Genomic DNA, 7,863 nt, shown 5'->3' on the forward strand with positions numbered 1-7,863 from the left:
TATGATTTAGAATGGATAGTGTTCAATATTTTTGTCCTGGAATAGTATATAAACTTCTGAGTCACAGAGCCTCTTATTCCTACAGTTCAGGATTATCTTTCTATTTGTTATTGAAACAGGTTTTCTGATTCATTTTTTTGAGTTCTTTAACTCAGAGACACTTACCATCCTTGTGTAATGTCATCTTTTTCACCCTTCCATAGCTATTATCTTCTATTTCCATTAATCTTTTTATCTTTTTCCTTTGATTTTACTGTGCTTACCTCAAGCCTTTTCTTTGTGTAAGTAATTTATTTTTCAGCCCTGTCCATTCAATTTTCTTTCCATATGTAATTTGTTTATGAGTTTTGTAATGGCATTATTTTACTTTCAGTTTGTGTCATTTTTTTTCAATTTTATTTCATTCTGTGTTATTATCTTACATTTAAGCTCTTATTTTATTTATGTTCTTAATATGCTTTTCTATGGTATGAAACACTGGTGAGACATTTTCCTGTGTTTTTTAGACTCTGGTTGCTATAGAATTTCTTTTGTTATTTTTTGTTCTGTTTGCATAGTTCTTATGTCATTATATTTTTGTGTTGTTTATATTTCCAATGAATCCTGTATGTAGACTTTGTTTTTGCCCTGGTATAATCTGGTAAATTCTCCGGAAGTCTATCCGATATTCTCTGAGTCTTTCCCTACAAAATATGGTTTGAGACCTGGTTATTGAATTATTCTTACTTCTCAGTGGCCTGAGGATTTTGGAAGATGGGTAGGAATTGGGAGACAGCTGAGCTGGGACTGGGTATAGCCTATTTGTTCAATTATTCTATACTTTTACTATTTGATTCATGGTTGTTGTTGAAGTGTTCACATCTACTACCCTTCTGGATTTGTCAATTTTACTTTGTAATCCTGTCAGTTTGCTATGCCTAATGGAATGTTACATTATTAGGTGCCAAATTGTTTTATTGTCTTGGGAATTATTCTCTATTTTTTGTAGTTCAACTTACTATGAAATCTACTTAGCTTTTGGAAAGTTTATGTTCAAATTTTCTTTTTGGTTTGGTGTTAGGTATACCTTTTATAACCACATGTATCTGAATTTATATCATCGTTACTCCATCTAATAATCATACTGAGAATAAACTGAGAGTTGATGGGGGAAGTGGGTGATGGGCATTGAGGAGGGCACCTGTTGGGACAAGCACTGGGTGTTGTACGGAAACCAATTTGACAATAAATTTCATACCAAAAAAAAAAATAAAAAATAAAAATAAATGATAATTTCTTTTAATGGGTGAGCTTTATTTATCACATTCACTTTGATATCTTATGCATTTGGGCTTATTTCTACCACCTCCTTTTGTATTTTCTGCTTATCATTCATTTTCCTTGTTTTTTTTGTTTCCTGCTATCCTATCTTTTGTTGGATTGATAAAGTGTTCTAAATTTTTCTTTTTCTTCCTTTTTTCTCTCTTCTTTTTCCTCCTCCAAATCCTCCTATTTGTCCTCCATTTGATTCATCTAGTTTGGAAGGTATTAAGATTGTTTCTATTTATAAATTGGTTATCTAGGGTTTACCTTTTAAATTTTATGTAGAGCAACATACAGAAATGAGCACATGCATAACAGTACACCTCAATGAATTTTCACAAAGTAAATATACCTGTGTAAAAACCCAGATCAGGAAGTAGAACACTACCAGTACCCCAAGACCCCTATTAATGTCCCATCCCAATTTTCTCTTCTTCCCTTCCTAAGTTTAACTACTACTCTGTCTTCCTTACCATAGATTAGCTTTGTCTGTTTTGAACTTTATGTATATGGAATAATAAAATATAACCTCTTTGTGTATGACTCCTACTACTCAGTGCTATGTTGTTAGACCCATCTATGCTGTTGGATGTAATGGTGACTCATTTGCTTTAATGTTGTAGACTACCCCATTGTATGAATACACCACAATTTATCACCCATTATGCTGTTGCTGGCCATTTAGATTGTTTCTAGTGTTTGGCAATGATAATTAATGCAATTTTAAATATTCTTGCTCCTGTCTTTCAGTCATCATTAGGTTGGGTATGTTTGTAGTAGTGAAATCTGAGATTGTTAGGTTATAGGCTACACATGCATTCAGCTTTAATAGTTACTACCAGTCTTCTGAAGTGGTTGTACCAATTTATATTTCCATTTATAGTGCAAGAAATTTCTTGTTGATCCATATCCTCACCAATATGTAATATTACTAATTTCTTTAGATTTTGCCGGTTCTTATGAGTGTGTAGTTATAGTTATACAATTTTTCAATTCCCTGATGACTACTGATGTTAAGTACTTTATATGCTTGTCATCCATTTATTCTCTTTCATGAGTTATTTGTTCAGTGTTCAAGTTTTTGCCCACATTTTAATGGACTTTCTATTTTTATAATGCTTCACAGGAATATTTTACATATTTTGGATAATAATCTTTGTCAGATAAAATATAAAAGTATTTTCTTTAGTTTGTAGTTTTCTCTTTTATTCTTTTGCTGGGGTCTTTAGATAAACAGAAGTTCTTAATTTTGTCTCATTTATCAACACTTTTCTTTAGAAAGTTTTTCCTATCCTGAAGGCATGAAGATATTCTCTGTTTTCAATGTGATGGGTTTTTGTTTTGTTTTGGTTTTTTGGTTATCAAATGATCCTTTATTGAAATATTTTCCTTTATAGGTTTTAATTAGCTGGGCATTTCACTACACCACTACTGATGTCATCTATGATATCACAAGGGTGGCAACCATCACATTGCAGCCCACAGACTGGGCAGTTCTCAGGATTTCTTTAATGGTTCCAGAGAGTTCTCTGGCTAGAGATTAGTGTCACATCTGTTGACAACCCCATCAAAAGTGGTATTTCCACTGTGTTTAGCATTTTTCCACTTCTTTCTGCCTCTTGGCAGTTCCTTGAGGGCTTTGATAATCAGGGCAGAAAAATGAAGAAATCAGGAGACTATAGATGCTGGAGAGGATGTGGAGAAACAGGAACCCTCTTGCACTGTTGGTGGGAATGCAAATTGGTGCAGCCGCTCTGGAAAGCAGTGTGGAGGTTCCTCAGAAAATTAAAAATAGACCTACCCTATGACCCAGCAATAGCACTGCTAGGAATTTATCCAAGGGATACAGGAGTACTGATGCATAGGGGCACCTGTACCCCAATGTTTATAGCGGCACTCTCAACAATAGCCAAATTATGGAAAGAGCCTAAATGTCCATCAACTGATGAATGGATAAAGAAATTGTGGTTTATATACACAATGGAATACTACGTGGCAATGAGAAAGAATGAAATATGGCCTTTTGTAGCAACGTGGATGGAACTGGAGAGTGTGATGCTAAGTGAAATAAGCCATACAGAGAAAGACAGATACCATATGGTTTCACTCTTATGTGGATCCTGAGAAACGTAACAGAAACCCATGGGGGAGGGGAAGGAAAAAAAAAAAAAGAGGTTAGAGTGGGAGAGAGCCAAAGCATAAGAGACTGTTAAAAACTGAGAACAAACTGAGGGTTGATGGGGGGTGGGAGGGAGGGCAGGGTGGGTGATGGGTATTAAGGAGGGCACCTTTTGGGATGAGCACTGGGTGTTGTATGGAAACCAATTTGACAGTAAATTTCATATATAAAAAAATTAAAAAAATGATAATCAGGGCAGAAGCAGAAGGCACCATTTCAATCCAGGAATGTTTGTTCTGAATGGTCACTTTCACTGTAATCCTCAGACCCTTCCAATCACCTGGTGTCTTAGCAATATCATCACCAACCTTCTCTGTAGACAGGGCCAGGGCCGATGGCGCTCCCTATAAGTACACCTCTAGTATATGACTTTGATCTCATTGGGGTCAAACTTAGGAAGCATGGTGGAGGCACCTGGTGTCAGATGAACCTACTGAAGAAAGCTGTACCTTCGCCTCCCCCTAGCTGAAAGCCTAGAGTCTATGTGATATTTTATTATTACCATTCACATGGACATATATACCCCACTTGCCCCAGAATTGAGTTTTGTATCTTATGTGAAGTAGGATATCAAGAATATTTTTTCCATATGGATAACCAATTGACCTAACATCATTATTTAAAAAAAACATTTTTCTCATTATTTTTTATACTTTATAAGAAAACAAATGGTCTCGCATGTGTCTATTCTCTTCCAGGTGTCTATTTGTCTAATCTTGTGCTAATACCAAACTGTCTTAACTACTGTAGCTTTGCAATACACTGTGATAACCCTTAGAGCAAAGTTCTCCAATTTTGCTATTCTTCAAAATTGATTTGTCTTGTCTTAGTCCTTTACATTTCTATATATAGATAAATTAGATAATATTTTTTAATTTCCACAAAAATACTTTAACATTCATAGCATACAAGCTATAAATTAAGCATAGATAAAATTAACTAATTATAATTAAATTATAACATAGGCATTAACTCCTCGACATTGGCCTTTGAAATGCGTTTTTGGATTTGACTCCAGAAGCAAAGGCAACAAAAGAAAAAATAAACAAGGAGGACTATAGCAAATTAAAAAGCTTCTGAACAGCAAAGGAAATCTTCAACAAAATGAAAAGCTAATGTACTGATTGAGACAAAATATGAACAAGCCGTATATATGAGAAAATATGTGCAAGTCAAAATATCCAAAATATTTAAAGAACTCATGCAACTCTGAGCAGAGAATTTGAAAAGACATTTTTTTTCCAAAAAGACATGTAGATGGCTAACAGGCAAATGAACAGATGCTCAATATCACTAATCATTAGGCGAATGCAAATCAAAACCACAATGAGATATTATTTCACATCTGTTAGAAAAGCTAGTATCAAAAAGACAAGAAAAGGGGCACCCCGGTGGCTCAGTCGGTTAAGTGTCCAACTTCGGTTCAGGTCATGATCTCATGTTCGTGAGTTTGAGCCCCATGACCACTTTGTGCTGACAGCTCAGAGCCTAGAGCCTGCTTCAGATTCTGTGTCTCCCTCTCTCTCTTCCCCTCCTCTACTTCTGATCTGTCTCTCAAAAATGAATAAACATTAAAAAAAATTAAAAAGACAAGAATTAAGAAGTGTTGGTGAGGATAAGGAGAAAAGGGAACCCTTATGCCCTGCTGATGGGAATGTAAATTGGTATAGCCACTGTGAAAAACAGTATGGGGATTCTTCAAAAAATTACTAAAACTACCATATGATCCCGCAATTCTACTTCTAGGTATACCTGAAGGAAACAAAAACACTAATTTGAGAAGATATATGTACCCTCGTGTTCACTGCAATAGTATTTATAATAGGCAAGATATGGGAAAAACCTCTATGTCCTTTGACGGATGAATGGATAAATAAGATGTAGTATATGTATACAATGGAATGCCATTCAGCCATATATAAAAGAATGAAACCTTACCACTTGTGACATCATGGATGGACCTGAGAGCACTAATGCTAAGTGAAATAAGTCAGACAGAAAGACAAATATCATGTGGTCTCACTTATACATGGAATCTAAAGACAAAACAACTGTGGGACACTTGGGTGGTTCAGCTGGTTGAATGTCTGACTCTTGATTTCGGCTCAGGTCATGATCTCACAGTTGTGAGATCAAGCCCCATCTTGGGGCTCATACCCCATGATCATGAGATCATGCTCAGCATGGAGGCTCCTTAAGATTCTCTCTCTCCCTCTCTCTCTGCCCTCCCCACTCTAAATAAATAAAATAAAATAAAATAAAATAAAATAAAATAAAATAAAATAAATAAAATAAAATAAAATAAAATAAAATAAAATAAATAAAATAAAATAAAATAAAATAAAATAAAATAAAAATCAGCCAAGGAAACTAACAAACAAAGACCAAGCTCACAAATACAAAGAACAGATTGGCTGTTGTGGGGCCCAGGGGTTAAAATGGGTGAAGGGGGTCAAAAGGTACAAACTTCCATATATAAAATGAATGAGTCATGAGGATATAATGTACAGAATGGTGACTAGAGTTAATAATACTGTATTGCATATTTGAAAGTGACTGAGAGGAAAATCTTAAGTCTTCATTATAAAACAAAAAATTAAAAGTTATAACTATGTATGATAAAGGATGTTAATGAGATTTATTGTGGTGATCAGATATTATGTATACAAATATTGAATCATTATATTGTACACCTGAAACTAATACAATGTTATATGCCAAATATACCTCAAAAAAAAAAGAGTAGAGGAAGGAGTTAAGATGGTGGAATAGTAGGGGGACCCTATGCTTGCCTCAACCCTGAGACACAGATAAATATCAAATCATTCTGAACACCCAAGAAATTGATGTCCAATTTCTTGGACTGAGAGATCAAATTGTACAACTAGAGGGAGAGAAAAGGCCACATCATGGAAGGTAGAAGGTGTGGAGATGTGATTTGGGGGAGAAAAGAATCATGGGTGCTGTAGAGGGGAGGGAGCCCTGAATATGGACAGAGGGTAGAGAGAGAGAGAGAGAGAGAGCAAACAACACACAGGGGATCACACAATAAAAACACTTGTCCAAAACCATTGACAGGAAAAATGAGACGGGCTGATTATTGTGAATTTTTACAACCACTGGGGCTCAAAGACTGAAGTTTTAGAAGTCTGCACCATGGCCAGTGTGGAGCCCAGTGGGTGCAGTGGTGCTCCTGTGGAGAAGGAAGGTGGAGGCCCAGGAGTGGAAGGTGTAATCTGAGGATCTGCTGGGATGCACTGGGAGAGAAGTTTCTCTCTTCTTGGAGTGCATCTGGGAGAGATGGCACTGTATCTCAGGGGACAAAAGAGTCAGCAAGTGCTATTATGCTACCCAGTTTCTTAGCATAGGGGCAGAGACACCTGCTGAGGGCAGCTAACCTGGACACCAGCTTTTTGCTGCACTTTACTCTAAACTCCAAGCTCCTACATGTTGGTGTGACTGCCCTTCTGGACAAACTGGCACTAGCCCCAGCACAGCAAGACCCTCCCCAGAGAGTTAGCGTGGGTCTGTGCCATGCCAGGTCCCTGAAGTTCAGAGTTTTGAAACTCAGCTTGTGTGCCTGAGATAAAACACAGGTTCACTGTGCTGCTGGGTGGGCGGATGGCCCAGATACAGACAGAGTGAAGGCAGAGAACTGAGGGATACCTGGAATACATGAGAAAGGGGAGATTGTTTGTTCTTCTGTGAGGGCTTCCTGAACAGTGGAAGCATAAACTCCCCTCTCTGAGTTGAGAGAGTTGGCTAATGCCATTTTTCTCCCCCACCTACCAGCAATGACAGACTTCAGTGAGCATCACAGGGCCCACAGTGGAGGCTGGAGCCACCTACACTAAGTCCCACCCCCCTGTGCTCTGCAAGTGCTTCTTTACATGGGCAAGTATGCCTGAAAACCAGAGCAGCGGGCCCTTCCACAGAAGACCAGCACAAATGGCCTTGCACACACAAGTCTACTGACCACAGAGTGCTGCAAAGCTTCTGCTCCAGTAGAAATAGAGTTGGGGCTTTTTTAACAAGCAGACAGAGCACAACTAGTTAAAACTCACCGCATGCTGAATAAGGTCCAAACACTCCCCACTGCAGGAAAGTCCTCTACTGAGGACTGACTTGAGGGAAGGAGCAGCCAAAACACAGAATCAGAGCACACACAGCATACACCAGAAACGCTTCCTAAAGTGCCAGGACCTGGACAATATATGACCTTTTCTTCGGAAAGCCATTACTCTTAGGAGAAGGAAATATAACAGGCTTTCCTAACACAGAGAAGAAGATAAAGAGCTAGACGAAATGCCAAGATGGAGGAATTCATCCCAAAAGAAAAAACAATAAAAGATCATGGCCAGGGATCTAACTGAACGAGATAT

At 37.5% G+C, this 7,863-nt stretch overlaps 1 pseudogene; it reads right to left on the reverse strand.

Moving 5' to 3' along the window:
- Positions 1-2,660: 2,660 nt before the first annotated feature.
- On the reverse strand, positions 2,661-3,899 carry LOC107180371 (annotated as a pseudogene).
- Positions 3,900-7,863: the final 3,964 nt, after the last annotated feature.

The sequence above is a fragment of the Panthera tigris genome, chromosome B2 (assembly GCF_018350195.1).
Source record: "Panthera tigris isolate Pti1 chromosome B2, P.tigris_Pti1_mat1.1, whole genome shotgun sequence".
NCBI classification, from domain to species: Eukaryota; Metazoa; Chordata; class Mammalia; order Carnivora; family Felidae; genus Panthera; species Panthera tigris.